Source organism: Chrysemys picta, chromosome 5 (assembly GCF_011386835.1).
Source record: "Chrysemys picta bellii isolate R12L10 chromosome 5, ASM1138683v2, whole genome shotgun sequence".
NCBI lineage: Eukaryota > Metazoa > Chordata > Testudines > Emydidae > Chrysemys > Chrysemys picta.
The window spans coordinates 54,292,710-54,310,902 of NC_088795.1; the positions used below are offsets into that span (position 1 = coordinate 54,292,710).

Below are 18,193 nucleotides of genomic sequence, written 5' to 3' on the forward strand. Positions count from 1 at the left end.
CTGGCCCCCGGCCTCCGGCCTGGCCCCCGGCTCCACACCGCCAGCCCTGGGCCAGCCCCCGGCCCCGCACCGCCGGGCCCAGCCCCCGGCCAAGCACTGCCGGCCCCTCCCTCCCTATTTTCCCGGACATGTCCGGCTTTTTGGGATTTCCTCCAGGACGGGGATTTGAGGCCCAAAAAGCCGGACATGTTCGGGAAAATCCGGACGTATGGTAACCATAAGAGGGAAGATGATGTTGGAATGCTTATGACTCAGCAAACTCTATAGATTAGGTGATCAAAGACTAACTGAGACTCAGGTAAACTGAACCTAAGCTTTTGGGAACCCTGAGTTTCTTCTCACTGTGTTTCTGTGGGGACTGACCTGTTTAGATTTAATTTGTTTTCTTTATTTATGTTTGGATACAACTGTGAACATAATGTATGTGGCTTATAAAGTAGCCATATTATGATGTAGAAATTAAGTTGTAGGAGTTGTTTTATTATTATTATTTATGTATCTTTATCTTAATTCTTAAGTTCATTCCTGTTGTTCTTTTTGGACTCGACTGTGGGGAGGTTGACCTTGTGTGATCCTTGCTGAAAATCCTCAGTGACTGAATTCTGCGTCTCCATATGCTTTTCTGTGGGAGTTGTGGGTTTTTTGGCACTAAGAAAATGGCAGTGAAATAATCTCTAGCCCATCCAAAGGTTACACAGGCACTCAAATTCTGGGACCAGTTAATTCAAGTTTATATTAATCATTCAATACAGTTTTTAGAGTTACGTTCTGGAAACCACAGAAGCAACTGTACATAGCAGTTAACTACCCCAGGTTTGCCAACAGTGTTGTTTTGGCTGGGACAACCACAATTTTCAGACTTGTGTGCTACACAGAAGCTTGTTTGTCCAAAGGAGGTTAATACCTCCTTCTGGCTGCTAGTATGTGTTGTTCTGGTTATAGGGGCGGTCTCCTGCAGCTTCTCACCACGTCTAGCGTTGTCTCTGTTTGTGAGGGAGGCAGCTGCCACTACTGACTCACTACAGGGCAGGAGGAGAAGGGGATTAGGCAGGAAGACATCCCACCCCAGGGCAGAAGAAAAGCATGGGAAAGATGACACCACCAACCCCACTCCCTCCAGAAGGAAGAAAACAGTATAGGCAGGAGGATGAAGATGAGGTTTCTAAACATCAGAGGAGTGAAGTTCTAGAACAGCCTTCCAAAGGAAGCAGTGGGGGGCAAAAAACCTAACTGGCTTCAAGATGGAGCTTGATAAGTTTATGGAGGGGAGGGGATGGTGAGACTGCCTACAGTGACATGTAGCCAATCTGTGACTGCTAGCAGCAAATATCTCCAACAGCCGTGATGGGACACTAGATGGGGAGGGCTCTGCCTTACTACAGAGAATTCTTTCCCAGGTGTTTGGCTGGTGGGTCTTTGCCAGGTGTCTGGCTTATCAACATATTTGGGGTCGGGAAGGAATTTTCTCCCAGGTCATATTTACAGAGACCTTGGGGGGGTTTTGCCCTCTGCAGCATGGGGTACAGGTCACTTGCAGATTTAAACTAGTGGAAATGGTGGATTTTCTGTAATTTGAAATCTTTAAAGCATGATTTGAGGACTTCAGTAACTCAGCCAAAGATTAGGGCAGTGGTCCCCAAACTTTTGAAGGTCGTGACTCCCCTTATACCTGTCTGTGCTCCCTGTCCTCCCGGAGCTGGGGCCAGGAGCGGGGCTGCAGCTGGGGAGGGAACGCAGACAGGGGAAAGGGGGCTGAGGCTGGGGCTTCAGTTTGGAGTGGGGCTGGGCCTGGGAGCGGGGCCGCGGCCAGGAGCCAAGGCTGGGCCAGGGGCTGGGAGTGGAGCCGCGTGGAGGCTGGGACCTGGGCTGGGAACAGAGCTGCGCTGAGGCTGGGGCTGGGGTCATGACTGGAGCAGAGTTGGGGGTGGGGAGGGGCTGGGTGGCATTTCCTCCTCACCCCCCATGGGGACTGGCCAGGCCCCACTGTGGCCCCTGGATGTTCCCTCTCCTAGGGGGACCTCTGAGATAGGGGATCTATTACAGGGGTGGGTGGGTGAGGTTCTGTGGCCTACAATGTGCAAGAGGTCAGACTACTCAGCGTTTCTCAAATGTGGCCACCAGCAGCTTTTCTTGCGGCCACAGCCTCCTGGGCTGTGATTTTTGTTGGGGGGAAGGAAGCAGCAGCCCCTCCCTGTTGCTCTTGGATGCACCGCCTGGTTGTTGGTTTCTAGGGCTGCAAGCAGGGGTTGAGCCCTATCCCCTCTGGAGGTAGCTGGGGCACAATGCTGGAGGAGCAGGCAGCTGGTGAATTCCCCACCTTTCTAGGGGTGGTGAGGCTCAGTCTTTGAGCTTCACCCCTGGGGTGGTGGTGCAGCAGGCTCTGGCCAATGGTCTTCAGGCTCCAGCCCTGAGCTCCGGCTGTGTGGCTAAAGACCCCAGGCTCTGGCCATGCAGCTTCAGGCTCAATCCCCCAGCTATGGCCCTTTAGCTCTAGCTACGGGGCATCAGGCTCTGGCCCCCAATTATCTACCCCAGCATCCCTGTCCCAATCACCCCTGGCTCCTGCTGTCTCCCCCAACTTACTTACTCAGCCCCGGCTTAATTTGTCCCCAGGTTTGTCGGGGCTTAGTAAGTGATGCTGTGAAAAGTGATATTTGTATGTTTGCTAATATCACATTTAACAACAGACTTATTAGCTTGCAATAAATAAATTACCCTGATTTGGACCTGTATATTTGCATATTTGTTTTTTTCTAAAGTTAATTAATTATTTTAGGAAAACATTTGAGAGCGGCCACCAGCAAGAGTTGGTGGTCTCACTCTGAGGCCACCAAAAATGTTGTCCTGAGAACCCCTGGACTAGATGATCATGATGGTCCCTTCTGGCCTTAAAGTCTATGAGACCACACACATCAGTAATTGTAAACATATCAAGCAGGTGTATTTCTAATGGGGTCCCATAGGGATCCGTTCTTGACCCTATGCTCTTTACCATTTTTATCAGTGGCCTGGAGTAAAACATAAAATCACCACTGAAGTTTGCAGATGACAACAATTGGGGAAGTGGTAAATAATGAAGAGGACAGGTCAAAACAATCTGGATCTGATGGTAAACTGGGTGCAAGTTAATAGTATTCATTTTAATATAGCTAAATGTAAATCTATACCTTTAGGAACAAAGAATGAAGTTCATACTATGGGATGGGGGAATCTATCCTTCAAAGCGGTGACTGAAAAAGATGTGGGAGTTATGGTGAATAATCAGATGACTATGAGTTCCCAGTGCAATACTGCGATCAAAAGGCCTAATGAAATCCTAGGATGTATAAGTAGGGGAATCTTGAGTAGGAGTGGAGAGGTTATATTACCACTCTATTTGGCACTGGTGGGGCTGCTGCTGCTGGAATGTCCAGTTCTGGTGTCCACAATTCAAGAAGGATGTTGATAAATTGGAGAAGGTTCAGAGAAGAGCCACAAATTATTAAAGGATTAGAAAACATGCCTTACAGTGATAGATTCAAAGAGCTCAGTTTGTTCTATCTTAAACAAAGATAAGGCTTAGAGGTGACTTGATCAGTCTATAAGTACCTGCACAAGAACAAAGGTTTGATAATGGGATTTTCAGTTGAGCAGACAAAGATATAACAAGATCTAATGGCTAGAAGTTGAAGCTAAACAAACTCAGACTGGAAATAAGGAGTAATTTCTTAACAATGAGGGTAATTAACCACTGGAAGAATTTACCAAGGGCCATATGCTGGATTCTCCATCATTAGCAATTTTTAAATTGATTCAATTTTTTTTAAAGATATGTTCTATTTCCAGGGCCTGTTATACAAGAGGTCAGACTAGATGATCACAATGATCCCTTCTGGCCTTGGAATCTATGAAGCAGGCAGTGGGAGAGCAGAATGGGGCAGGAAAACATCTCAGGCCATAGGGCAGGGAGACAGCAGCTTATTTCTTTCTCAGATTCTTCTAATTTACTGAAATGAACTTTTTCACTTTGGTAGGTGTTGTGAGAGTGAGACTAAAATGTGTCCTTGGACATTTTAAGTTTTGCAGCATAAAACGATGGTCACAAACATACGAAGCTTACGGACTTGTTGTTGTTGTTGTTTTTAACAGCATTGAAACTTGTCCTCTAAATCAGCGTATAGTAGTACAGTGTGGAAAGATTCCAGTGCAGTATCCATTAAATTCTAGCTATCTTTAGATCTTTCTGCTTTTCAGATTTTATTCCTCATTATCACTGTGCCACACATTACAAGCATAGTTCTGGGGTCTGGAAATGTAACACCCTTTTTTGTAGGGCGTTCTTACCACAATTAAATTGTATAAACTCTTCAGGGGTAAGAATCTCTGTAAAGCATGCTGAAAAATAACTTTCTATTTTCTTTGGTTTCCATTTGCTCATGAGCTAAAATAATTCTTACATTTTGTATTTTGGTTTTGTATTTTACAGTGATTCCACACGGTTGAGCAGAGCTTGATTTTGCTTCCAAATTTCATCAGAAATGACACTGTACCCCCAAACTGAACCTTCTAAACATCCCCTCAGTGAGCAAGTCACTTTGTTCCCCCTCCACCAGGTTCAAAATGCTCTTTGCAGTGTCAAACCTCGTAATGAATGCATCTAGCTCCTTTACCACTTTTTAAAAAATAGTCTGAGTAGCTGCTGAAGCAACCCCTCAGCTATTGCGACTGTCACTAAGGAATGAGAGTGAGTTGTCAGCTTCCTATTTCCTTATGTCCAGAGGAACATAGCTTAAAATATTTCCTTTGCTAGTTTTGCCAGTTCATTTGCTGGATGAGTCCACTAACAGAGACGCTCCTCTTATGAGGGGGTTAATTCAGGAGACTTTGCCACTTTGATACTTAAGTTCCCCAACAGACCTTCTGTCCTCCTGATTCATGCATGAGCCCTCCTCACACCTTCCTACCTTTGCAAACACTTTGGGCATGAAATCACAAAGGAATGTTCTCAACTCTGACCAAACAGAAGGTTTTGGAATGGAGAAAATGTTCTTTGATAAAAAAGGCTCTTAACAAATGAAAATCATGAGGTAAATAGGACTCTAGTTGGGAGGCCTAACAAATTCTTGATATCCAGCACTGAATACAGTATGGCACTGCAGGGAAAAAAGACTGATACCATTCTTTTTTGTCAGAATGAAAACATAATTAACAGTAATGCCTATATAGCACTGTGAATATCTACGATGATGTGTGCTGTGGATTTATAAGGTTAACTGAGAAAAACATATGATATGCGCAGCGTTACAGCACTACGGTTCATGGTCAGATAATTAACCGGGGAGTCATGACAGCCTGAATACTAATCCTAGCTTTTCTACTAATGGCTGGGTGTCCTGGTCAATTTACTTTATCTTTTTATCTCAGCCTCTCCATGTATTATCTAGATATAAGAAGTATTTAGCTGCCTCACAGGTATGTGAAGAAAACTAATTAAACACAGGAGTGTTTTAAAGGTCATAGATTTATAATTAATAATTTATAATGGCATTGTAATTTATTATTTGTGACCATTGGTTTTGCTTCACAACTATTCAGTCAATCTTACTTCAAATGTTTCTGCCTCCAGTCTTCTGGAATTACTTACCAATCTTTAGTAGTAATGGTGTTCCTGAGTTGGCACCTGATCTGTAAAAACACATAGGAGTAATTTTACTTACCTAGGTAGGTCCATTGTTAGACCATTACTTTCCTCTATTTTAAATTTTCTATAAGACAGTGCTAAAATGTTACCCTGCCATATTGTATATCAATAGTTTAGACTTCTCAGAGGTCTGAAATCTGATTTTTATCTGTGGACCTACTTAGCACAAGAAAGGAGGGGGCTTCCAGTAACTGATGGCTTCCCTGGTTTAGTTTTTGGCTGGGCCACTGATAGTTAGGTAGCTCAGTTTCTGATATTGTGAACCATGGTAAAACTGATTATAAGAAGGAAATATGTTGGAATCATAATACAAGTTTTGTATGTCCCATGTTATTTATTATTTGTATTATGGTAATGCCTAGAAGTCAATCAAAAATAGGAATCCATCGTGCTAGGTAGTGGCAGAGCCGTCCCTGGGGTATGGCGAATCAGGGCGACTGCTCTGGGTCCCGCACTTAGTGGGGCCCCACGCTTCAGTGTGCATCTATCGTGCAGGGCCAGGCGCCGACTTTTCAAACTGCCGGGAAATGCTCAACCCCTGGCTCTGTCCCAGGCCCTGCCTTCATTCTCCCCCTTCCCCAAAGGCTCCACCCCACCTCTTCCCGTCCCTGCTCCACCCATGCCCCACCAAGGTCCGCCTCCTCCCCTGAGAGCGTGGTGTCCCTGCTCCTACCCCCTCCCTCCCAGCCTCCCTGAACGCTGCGAAACAGCTGTTCACAGCGGGCGGGAGGTGCAAGGAGGGAGAGAGGGGGAGGTGCTGATCCTTGGGGCTGCTGGCAGTCGGGAACCGCCGGGGGGGCTGGGTGGGAGCTGTTGTGAGGGCTGCCATTAGGTGCTCAGCACCCACCATTTTTTCCCCATGGGTGCTCCAGCAGTGGAGCACCCATGGAGTCGGCACCTATAGGTAGGCCCGGGGGGGGGGTGGGGTGAGGGATGTCTTGGGGGCCAGGCTGGCCTGGGGGGGGTGGGATTAGGGGTACCAGGGATGGCCATGGGTAGTGTATAGACAGAGTAGCAGACAGTCTCTGCCCCACAGAACTTACAATCTAAACAATTAATGATGAGTCATGAGTAATTAGTATGGGGTAATGTATTAATATAGGACAGCTGTGTTCATCACATTTTAATTGGTGAACAAGTATTTTAGAAAGACCGTATGGAAGAAGGGACATTTGGTAATCCAACAAAGAATAATTGCCAAGTTCCAGTCTGCACTTTCTTTTACACAAGAAATTCTGTTCTCCTCACAGAACAATTACTGTACCTTTCAGTTTCCACTCAGTGGTAAATACCTGGAAGCTGTGCTTAAAATGACTTGTCTACCACCCATCATTTACATTTCATGTTTTCCATGTTCACTAGACTAGAAGAGACCCATTATGCACAAGTTCAGTAGCTCATTTTACACTTCCCTGTCCAAAAAGAGACAGAATCAGGACAGATAGATATTGCTGGGCCCATCAACCGATTTATGCTTGTTGAAATAAATTATTTTCGACCACTCTGGCTCTTTGGGAAAGGCAGAGGCAACACTTTACCTCCACTGGCGTTAGCACCAGAAAAAAACATTTGTTCTTTGGAGTGTATAATGTGGAAAGATAAGGTATTCCCTACCTGGCGAGTGCAATCCATGTCAGATAGGGGAAGTGAACCAGCACTGAAACTGTCCCTCACACTGCTTCTCTCTAATTAGGTTGTGTTTGAGGACCAAACTAACATTGATTTATCTGTTTGTTTTAATTTGTGAGAAAAACAGTCCTCATGAAAATGAGGAACTAAAAGCACAGCTGTGAGTCAGACACAGGCCTGATCACATGCCATTGAGGTCAGTGGGAGCCTTTGTCTTCAGTGAGCACAGCAGGATCATGACCAATGTGCACATGGTTCTGCCAATGCTCCTCCTTTTTAACCTTTGAATAATTCAGCCCCAGACGTGTCCTGACTAGTAAGAGATGCAAATACTATGAGATAGCTAAATTAGACTACAGTATATAGGATATTTTTCAGGTTTTATGATACCATCAGTTACTCTCTATTTTAAAAGAGTTAATTATATTTCAGTGCACAGGAGTATTCTTGGAAAGTTTCACAATGGGGAACTCTGAGCAGTATGTAACTCCACATGTGGTGAAAATAGAGCCTTTTAAACTCAGGTAAATGATACCCCAGGGTTTCTTGTGCACGAATGCTTGTGTACGTGTGTGTGAATTATATAAACTATTTGTCAACACACAGCTTCACTTGTAGTCACTTGAGCCAGAACTGATTACACTAGCACTTAATGGTGTAAGTCTCAGAAATGTTGAATGAGACATTTACTTTAGTAATACAGCAATCACATGGACTATACTGGGACTATGTTTAGTGATAAATGATGCAAACAGCAAAATATTCCTATGTTCTAATGAAAACAATTTCTGATTTTTTTTTAAGTTTACAAAATAGGGGCAAATACTCAGTGTGCAATGTGTGATGGTTAATTTCTCTATTTCCTTTCGTGTTAATCAGCCATGTGGCCTATGACAGATATCTCCAATGGCTGGTGATGGGACACTAGATGGGAAGGGCTCTAAAGTTACTACAGAGGGGTTTACCCACATGCGCACCATCTAACTGATCACCATATTTGGGGTCAGGAGGAATTTCCCCCAGGGCAGATTGGCAGAGAGCCTGGGGCGTTTTCACCTTCCTCTGCAGCATGGGGCACGAGTCACTTGCAGGTTATACCAGTGTAAATGGTGGATTCATGATTTGAGGACTTCAGTAACTCAGCCAGGGATTAGTGGTCTATTACAGGAGTGGTTAGGTGAGTTTCTGTGGCTTGCAATGTGCAAGAGGTCAGACTGAAGATCATGATGGTCCCTTCTGACCTTAAAGTCTATGACTCTATGAGATATTTCAACCACCTGCAATATCTTTGGGACCCTCTGGTATTAAATGTATGAATGGTTTACACCAGGGATCGGCAACCTTTCAGAAGTGGTGTGCTGAGTCTTCATTTATTCACCTTTTAATTTAAGGATCCGCGTACCAGTAATACATTTTAACGTTTTTTAGAAGATCTCTCTCTATAAGTCTATATATAATAAAACTAAACTACTGTTGTATGTAAAGTAAACAAGGTTTTCAAAATGTTTAAGAAGCTTCATTTAAAATTAAATTAAAATGCTGATCTTAGGCCGCCGGCCTGCTCAGCCCGCTGCCAGCCTGGGGTTCCGTTCACCTAGGCCGGCAGCGGGTTGAGCGGGGTCGGGGGCCAGGATCCCAGACAGGCAGCAGGCTGAGCGGGGCTGGCACCCCAGACCGGCAGCGGGCTGAGCGGCTCAGCCCACTGCTGGTCTGGGGTTCCGTCCGCTGGCTCCGGCCAGCCAGGGTCCCGGCTGCTGGCCCCGCTCAGCCCGCTGCCGGTCTGGGGTTCTGGCTGCCGGCCCCTTGCCCCAGCTGCCGGCCCCACTCAGCCTGCTGACAACCTGGTGCTCAGGGTGGGGGGTGGGGATGTGGGGGGTGCAAGAGTCAGGGCATGGGGTGGGGGGGGCCGGGTATGTGTGGGGAGTGCAGGAGTCAGGGCAGGGGGATGTGGGGGGACTGGGTATGTGTGGAGGGTGCAGGAGTCAGGGATGGGGTCATAGGGGGGATGCAGGGAGCTGCGGTGCAAGGGGGTGCAGGGGTCAGGGCAGAGGGCTGGGATCAGGGGGGTGCTCCGTACAGCAGCAGCCAGCAGGACCAAGCTTGCTTCTGCACCCTGCCCCTACCAGAGAGAGCGGTAGGCAGGTGGCGGAGAAGAGCGGGCTGGGTCGGGCAGGATTTTTAATGGCACGCTGCTGCCTGCTGGGGTTCGGCAGCGGGCTGAGCGGGACCCCGGGAGGCAGCAGCATGCCATTAAAAAACGGCATGGGTGCCATAGGTTGCCGACCTCTGGTTTACATATTACTGCAGGCGGGATTGTATGCAGCTCTGGAGGAGAGGAGGTTGCCACAGCTCTGACAGGAACTAAAAACAGTAGATTAGTCACTTTAGGTTGTAAACACCTCCAGAGGTACCATCCCCTGGGGACACGTACATTGTTCACGTACATTGTTCACGTATATTGGTTCAAACTAGATTTTCCAAAGACCAACAAATAACTTTTTATGTGAAAAAGCTGGGTTTAAACTGACTCAGCGTCTTCTTTCTGATCCAGCAAATGGACAAGACCTTCTGTCCAAAGTCCTCAACCCTTGTGGAAGGGTTGGAAAGATGTTGGCCTACAAGGGTCCCAAAAAACTGATGCGTGGCCTCTTGTAAGCTTTTAGCATGTGCATAGGAACTTTTATTGTTTTTATATGTTTTTTTCTGCAATGCTTTTACCTTAAGAAAAAAACGTGCTGGCTTAGAAAGAGCTACGTGGGAACGGGTAACTGCTGGCAATACACTGATCATAGCCCTCAGAGAGAAATCAAAGCACGGGCTTGCTGGGGATATCAGGGAAGTGCAGAGGGACTGCAAGCCTAAGTCCCTGGTCTGAAGGGAGTGAGAGAGGAGAGTCTCTGTCCCAAGAAAAGTGATGTCTGGAGAGCCTAAAACCTTAAGTGGGTTCCCTCAAGAAACCACGGAAGGGGATCAAAGGTGCGGTTAACCTTGAAGCTGTAACATGGCCTCTATATCAACACCAAAACATAGAATAATGCTAATTTCCAATGACAATAAGATTTTTAACTGAAAAAAAGGTTTCAGGTGGACAAAATCAGGCTGAAATCCTGGCCCCATTGAAGTCAAAGGCAAAACTTCTGTTGGTTTCAATGGGGCCAGGATTTCACCCTGACTCTTTAAATGTATTATTCAGTTTCCAACCTAAAACACTGATCCCACCCCCTTACATCCTCTCATGCAGCCCACCACAATTACTTCATTTCAAGCTTATCCTCTAAAGAATTTTCTATTGGTGGTGATACTCTCGCCCCATCTCTATTATTCCTCCTCACACTTCCTCTTATGGTAGATTTCCTTATAACTGAATCGGGTTTGAACCAATTGTAAATTTACTTTAAACACCTAATGTAACAGAGGATGATATTCTTTGGATAGATTTAAATAGAAATCTATGGCAGGGATACCATTCTCTATTAAATTTCTTTGTCAGCTGATCTAAACCAAAGGCTGGTTCTGAGTCCTCCCCTAGCCTTTCATCCCCCTAACCTTCCCTCACAGGATTTGCTGCCATGAATCTTTTCTTCTATACACATCTATGGCTGTGGTCTTCTTCCTCTGGCTGGGTGTGTAAATGTCTTACCTTGCTTCTCTTGAGCAGTACTTAAAGAGGTAGAGATGGGCAGAGCCATCAAGGACGGTAGGAAGGCACAGAATGATGGGTGACTTCAGATTGGATGGACCTGAGAATGGAGGAAAGAAAAATGATTTTAGGGGTGGATGAACATTTTTCTTAGTAGAAAAGAACAAGTTCCCTTTAAGCCAGGTCTGGATTTGAGATGGAGTTTTAGTGAGGGGAAATTAGTAAGGCCAAGAATGAATGTGTGTGTGTTTGCATGTGTTTCCATAAAATTAATTTTTCTGATGTGCAAAGTGCTCTTATTTAAAACCCCTGTCAGAGATTTAGTACACTCATTTTGCATCTTACTTAGCCTTTTCTCTGTCTTTCACATTTTTTCTTATAGTTAATTTCCTTTCCTCCAGCTCTAACCTCCTTTGATGGAATCAAATCCAACTTTGAGTCAAACAAATTATATTTTGTCCCCAGTCCAGCAACCTGATCTACCCAAGCAGAGTCCCTCTGAAGTCACTGGTGTTCTGCAGGAGTGCAGGGGCCTGCCTGCCTGGATCAAATTGCAGAATCTGGACCTCAGACCATAAAGTTTGAATGCTTGCTAAAATTAAACTTTGGAAATTATCCCTACTTCAGTTCAGTTATGTCTCATAAGCAGTAATGGCCAGTGGAGATATTGGAGAGGTTTGAGGGGAGGGGAGAAAACAAATAGACAAACAAACAACCCTGCTTCTAATATCACTAAGACTCACAGTGAGATCAGCTGTTACACATTTTGCTAGAAGTCCACCTTCCTTGTTTTTCTGTTTTCTTTTAGGACAATGAGAATGAGGACGGCTGCTTAAAATCACAAATTAGAGGCTAAAATGTAAATAATTTAAAGAAGAAAACAATACTTTGAGTAGTATAGGAAAATTCTACGGGGAGCTGTGCTGGAAATTCCACCCTGAAATATAAATAAGGAAAAAATTATGATCAGTATAAATGCTTGATTTACCATCAGGATAAACAGCTGCAAAAACAAATAAAATAACTTGCAAATTGTCAAAGGATAAAACCTAGAAAAAATTTCCAGCTGCAGCAGGCAGGCACACTCTTGAAGAATGGGCTTGTACTTCTACTCCCAGTCTGGGAGGGCTAGCGAGAGGCAGCCTCAGTTCCACCTGTGGCTGCTGCTCTTTACTTTATTTAATTCTAGGAATGTGACTCATGATGCAAACTATTGCAGTTATTTATGTTAGACATATTTCACGTGTCATGTGCATCTCTGTCATTGATGCTTTTTAAAAATCATAGAAGATTAGTCCAGAGAAGAGTGACAAAAATTAAAGGTCTAGAAAACATGACCTATGAGGGAAGATTGAAAAAATAGGATTTGTTTAGTCTGGAAAAGAGAAGACTGAGGCTTGGTCTACACTAAACCCCCAAATCGAACTAAGGTACGCAACTTCAGCTACGTGAATAACGTAGCTGAAGTCGACGTACCTTAGTTCGAACTTACCGCCGTCCAGACCCGGCAGGCAGGCTCCCCCGTCGACTCCGCGTACTCCTCGCGGCGAGCAGGATTACCGGAGTCGACGGGGAGCACTTCTGAGTTCGATTTATTGCGTCCAGACTAGACGCGATAAATCGAACCCAGAAGTTCGATTGCCTGCCGCCAAACCAGCGCGGTAAGTATAGACAAGCCCTGAGAGGGGACATAGAATCATAGAAGATTAGGGTTGGAAGAGATCTCAGGAGGTCATCTAATCCGATCCCCTGGTCAAAGCAGGACCAACACCAACTAAATCATCCCAGCCAGGGCTTTGTCAAGCCAGGCCTTAAAAACCTCTAGGGATGGAGATTCCACCCACCTCCCTAGATAACCCATTCCAGTGCTTCATCACCCTCCTAGTGAAATAGTTTTACCTAATATCCAATCTAGACCTCCCCCACTGCAACTTGAGAAGATTGCTCCTTGTTCGATCTGCCAGCACTGAGAACAGCCTAGCTCTATCCTCTTTGGAACCCCCGCTTTGGGTAGTTGAAGACTGCTATCAAATCCCCCCCCCCCTTCTATTCTGCAGCCTAAATAAGCCCACTTCCCTCAGCCTCTCTGCATACGTCATGTGCCCCAGCCCCCTAATCATTTTCATTGCTCTCCGCCCTCTCTCCAATTTGTCCACATCCTTTCTGTAGTGGGGGGCCCAAAACTACGCAATACCCCAGATGTGGCCTCACTAGTGCCGAGTAGAGGGGAATAATCACTTCCCTCTATCTGCTGGCAATGCTCCTACTAATGTAGCCCAATATGCTGTTACATTGGTATTTATTATCAAAATGTCTTTCCTTTATCATGTGTGGTTTTGGAAATCAATTATTAAAAGGATGAGTTTTAAAAACAAAATCACATAAATAAGCTTCCCCCCCAAATTATTTTTTTTTCAAAATTCTTATTCTGAAAATGAAAAACAAACAATTTTGATTAAAATATTTCACAGAAAGAATTGTGAAAAAAATCATAAAATGAAATAAGACTGCCACAAGGTCCACTCGCTGCTAGGATTGTAAATCCAAGCTGAAACTAAAGCTCATTCAGTATTTGCTCTTCATTTTATTGAAATGAAATCAGTAGTAAGAAGAGATCCTCTATTCTGAACAGGAAAGGGAGGGAGTATTCTGTACCAACTGATAGTTTTGGTGTTATGATCTCTTTTCAAATCTACGAATTGCTGTTGTTGCATGTTTGAATTCACTAACAATTTGAGATTGTCAAATAACAGGATCAAATGGAATTGTTTAATGAAAGATTGTCAATCAGAGATTAGTACAGCTCTATACAGAAAAAAATAGATATGTTACCTTTGGTGTTAAGTAAAGCACTGGCCTCTGTGTCACTCTTCTCTGCAACTGGTGGGATGCTGGCAGTGTGCAATCCCCATCTGGTTTCCAAACCTCTGTCCTTTAATGGGGTGTGAGACAAAGAACCCTCTTTTTGGAAGGAAAAAATAACTTTCCGTGATTAATTTCACCATGAGTTATGTTTTAACATTTTTTGTATTACCTCATTACCTATGGAATTTCCTTTATCGTATCTTTAGGTTACATGACTCATAAATTAGATGGAATTCTAATCTGGTCATTATTACTGATAGCCGGGACAACCGGCAGTTCCCACTGAGTTAAAAACATCATTTAATGGATTTCCCATTTTATCATTTTAGAAAACATCTGTAATATCAATTATTCATCAATCACCCACTCCTGCTTATATTTCTGTAGTTTGGGGAGGTCTCTTTCATGGACATCTGTTTTCCCACAGTCATGGAAATGCCAGCCATAATGAAATACATTCCCATACTCAACCATATGAAATTCCTAAATATAGGTCACTCACAGGTTATAAACCAACCATCTAGCCTTACTATTCAAACATGCTCTTTGCTAATGCCATAAAGATTTTGGGAGAATAGTTAATATTGAATGAATTTAATATACAAAGACGAAAAGAGAATTAAAAGGGTTAATATTTACTAACAGGAACTAACATCATACATTAGTATGAATATATTTATCACAATGAATTTGGACCATTTCTAGGACTCATCTATTAGGTATGCAGCACTTCTTTGCCAGTGATCCGTAGAAACAGAGTGGATATCAGCCCTCTGTAGGCTCAAAGGACCATGATGCCCTGGTAAACACTGACTGGTGTAAAATAGTACTTACTACTTTTTAGTCCCACTGCCCACAACTGTATTCTTTTAACTATCTTTTCTGGTATTAATTTTTGCTCATAAACATATTGTAAAAGAGAAAGAAAGACTCATGATGAGGCGTTCAGTCAAATTTTGGGCTCAGATTAATGGTTTAAATGGGGATGTTCTTAATTTTTGAACCATTCAAAACTCTAGTTAACACATCTTATAAAATAACTCAAACATATACAGCCAGATCTTAACTTTGGCTATGCTAGTTCCATACCACCTCTTGTGTAGGGATAATGGTGGGGGTGCTCTGGGAGTAGGAGGGTAGTGCACTCTGATTACTGGCTTGTATAACAGTCCCCAGAGAAGCCAGAATAAAAGACCAGACTTGAAGTTGCTCTAAGTTATGCCAGGGCACCCATGGAAATGAGGATAGAACAAACAAGCCTTACAGACAACTTCCCTCCCCTCCTAACCTGCTTTCTTGCCTGCTCTGAGCAGACCTCTCATGCCACTGGTTATCTGATACATAATCTCTATTAGTAGGCTTTTTAAACTATGGGCCAGATCTCATAGAGAAGTCAATAGAGCCACACTGATTTTCACCAGCTGAGGATCAGTCCCAATATCTTGTACAAAAACAAAAAAATTCAGACCGTCCTTTTCAGTTACAAATAAGTAGGGTGACCATATTTCCCTATGCTGAATATGGGACACCTGGTAAAATTACTCATATTCAAGTGAGTTCAATGGCAATCAATCAATCAGAACTATGCAGTACAAACATTCAAATTAACATTAAGTTGACTGAGTTCCTGTTAAAAAGAAATACTGTGTAGCTAGATTTTTTTTTTATTTACCTTCTTATCTTTAAGGCTTATGGGTTCACATGGGGAGAGGTGACACACACGCACTCCCATACACCTCTCTCACATAGGGTGGTGACCGACCAACCCGACCCTCCTTGCCCGGCGCTCTCTGCCCTCAATTCCTGGCTGGGCCCCCAGGATAGACCAGCCTCTCCTGGTACCTGGCGCTGAACCTTCCTGAAGCAATACATGGGGGGGAACGCAAGGTCACATGCCCCCGCCCAGATTTATGCCAGGGGTCACACCAGAATGTGGCCAGCAGCAGCCTTTGGCACTGTACAGGAGGGAAGGGACAGGAGCTGCTTCCAGCTGCGGGGTGGGAGGGATGACTTGGCCTGAATCTTTGCAGAGGTCAGCTCTCTCTCCTCCCCCCTATCCCCCACTCCTCTGTGGCTGAAAGCAGCTTGTCCCTTTCTGCCCGCACAATGTCGAAAGGCAGCTAACACCTCCAGGCTGCTGCTGGCCACTGACATAACCCAGCCACCTCCTGTCCTCCAGCTACAGCGCGGTCAGGAAGGGGTTAAGCCCTAAGGATGCCTTGTGCACCAGGGCCCAGAGAACCTGACTGGAGGGGCTTCAGCAAACTGGGCCAGACAGGTGGCTCAGCAGGGGAGGGTGCCTAGGGGATGGAGCAGCCCCACGCTCCGTGGGGGTGGGTGAAGAGGGAGCTAAGCCCCTGGCTGGGGGACTGCTGTGGAGCCTGCAGGGTCGGGGTGCGAACAGGCTGGAAATTGTTTCTTCCTCCCACCTCTCTAGAGCTTAGCTGAGGGGCAGAGAGGCTTCCCCGTGACAGCGCCGTGCAGGGCTTTGGCACATGCAGGACTCGGTTCCTTCTGCCCAACACCAGACCGGAGGGTCTTGGGCTTTCCCACAGTGTCAGCCCAGCCAGAGGCAATGGAGGAAGGAAGGAGCCTGCCCGCCAGACTGTGGTGAGCTGAGTGCTCTGACCAGGGGCTGGTTCTCCGCACAGCACTGGGAGCAGGACGTGCTCTGCCGGGTTGGAGGAGCAGTGGGGCTGGTGGGGGGGGGGGGGGGACGAAGGGGCAAAGCAGGGAGAGGACAGCAAGAGGGGGAGCACATAAAGGGCCGATGGGTGGGCAGCAGAGGCGACATATAACCGGCCGCTGCTTGGCGCTTGCCCGCATTCACCAGCCACCACAGCTCACAGTGCGCAGCCATTCCTGGCTGGAAATGGAATGGGGAGCAGGTCCCTGCTGGCCGAGAGCTGGCATGCAGCAGGGGCTGTGCTGACGGCCCAGCAGGGGGAGCGTCCGTCCCTGCATGCTGGAGCTTTGCCCTGCCACCAGCCTTGCACAACCACCCCCATTGTCGGCCACTGAACCTCCCCACTCACTGCTGGTGGACAGGCGGCTGGTGACAGGGATCCAGCCAGCAGCAGGAACCGCCAGTATTGATGGGGGTGGGGGGAGACAGAAAATATGGGATAATTTGCCTGTTTTTAAGAAAAAGTCACAACACATGCAGGAGAGCTTAAGTATGGGACTGTCCCTTTAAAAATGGGATGTCTGGTCACCCTAGAAATAAAGTATGTCAATTCAAATTAGATATACCTCTATCAGTGTTACTTCTTGGTATTAGATATTTCCGTAGTAACTGATACATGTTGGGTGAGGGTTTTTGCTTCTTGTTTAACAGAATCCTTGCTAATAGGAAAACAACAATGTGACGTGGCGGTGAAAAAAGCCAATGCTGTCTTGGGATGCATTAGGCGAGGTATATCTAGTAGGGATAAGGAGGTCCTGCTTCCGTTGTACAAGGCGCTGGTGAGACCTCATTTGGAGTACTGTGTGCAGTTCTGGTCTCCCATGTTTAAAAAAGATGAACTCAAACTGGAACGGGTGCAGAGAAGGGCCACTAGGATGATCAGAGGAATGGAAAAGCTGTCGTACGAAAGGAGACTAGAGGAGCTTGGGTTGTTTAGTCTGACAAAGCGAAGGCTGAGAGGGGATATGATTGCTATCTTTAAATATATTAGAGGGATTAATACAAGGGAGGGAGAAGAATTATTCCAGCTTAGTATACTAACGTGGATACCAGAACGAATGGATACAAACTGGCCGTGGGGAAGTTCAGACTTGAAATTAGACGAAGGTTTCTGACCGTCAGAGGGGTGAAATATTGGAACGGCCTACCGAGGGAAACGGTGGGGGCGACGGACCTGTCTGGTTTTAAGATAAAGTTAGATAAGTTTATGGAGGGAATGGTTTAATGGTAAAACATAATAGTCAAGGAAAGCCAAGCAATGGTGGGTAAATAGTATAATGGCTAACGGGGTCGGGCTGGAGACTCTTGCCTATATGCTCGGGGTCTTACTGATCGCCACATTTGGGGTCGGGAAGGAATTTTCCTCCAGGGCAGATTGGCTGAGCCTCTGGAGGTTTTTCGCCTTCCTCCGCAGCATGGGGCAGGGATCTCTAGCAGGAGGGTCTCTGCCGATTGCAGTCACTAAAAACAGGATTGGGGACTTCAACAGCAGAGTCCAGGGAAGGGGTAGGGACGGTTTTATGGCCTGCAGCATGCAGGGGGTCAGACCAGATGATCATAATGGTCCCTTCTGACCTTAAAGTCTATGAGTCTATGAGTCTATGAACTATTCCCTCGAAGGAGATCAGAAAGTTTAGAAAGCATTAGATAAGAGGGTCAGAAGTTAATGAGTAAGTGCATTGATTTTATTTTT

At 45.5% G+C, this 18,193-nt stretch overlaps 1 long non-coding RNA gene across 1 annotated transcript in view; it reads right to left on the reverse strand.

Moving 5' to 3' along the window:
• The window catches only part of LOC112059236 (uncharacterized), a 73,323-nt gene extending 59,226 nt beyond the window's left edge, over positions 1–14,097 (reverse strand). Inside the window, exons 1-4 of the long non-coding RNA XR_010601361.1 lie at positions 13,782–14,097; positions 11,693–11,886; positions 10,950–11,049; positions 5,624–5,664 (exon numbers count right to left, since the gene is read on the reverse strand). This is a non-coding gene — a long non-coding RNA (uncharacterized LOC112059236). The remainder of the gene's footprint in view (positions 1–5,623; positions 5,665–10,949; positions 11,050–11,692; positions 11,887–13,781) is intronic.
• Between the last annotated feature and the right edge of the window lie 4,096 nt (positions 14,098–18,193).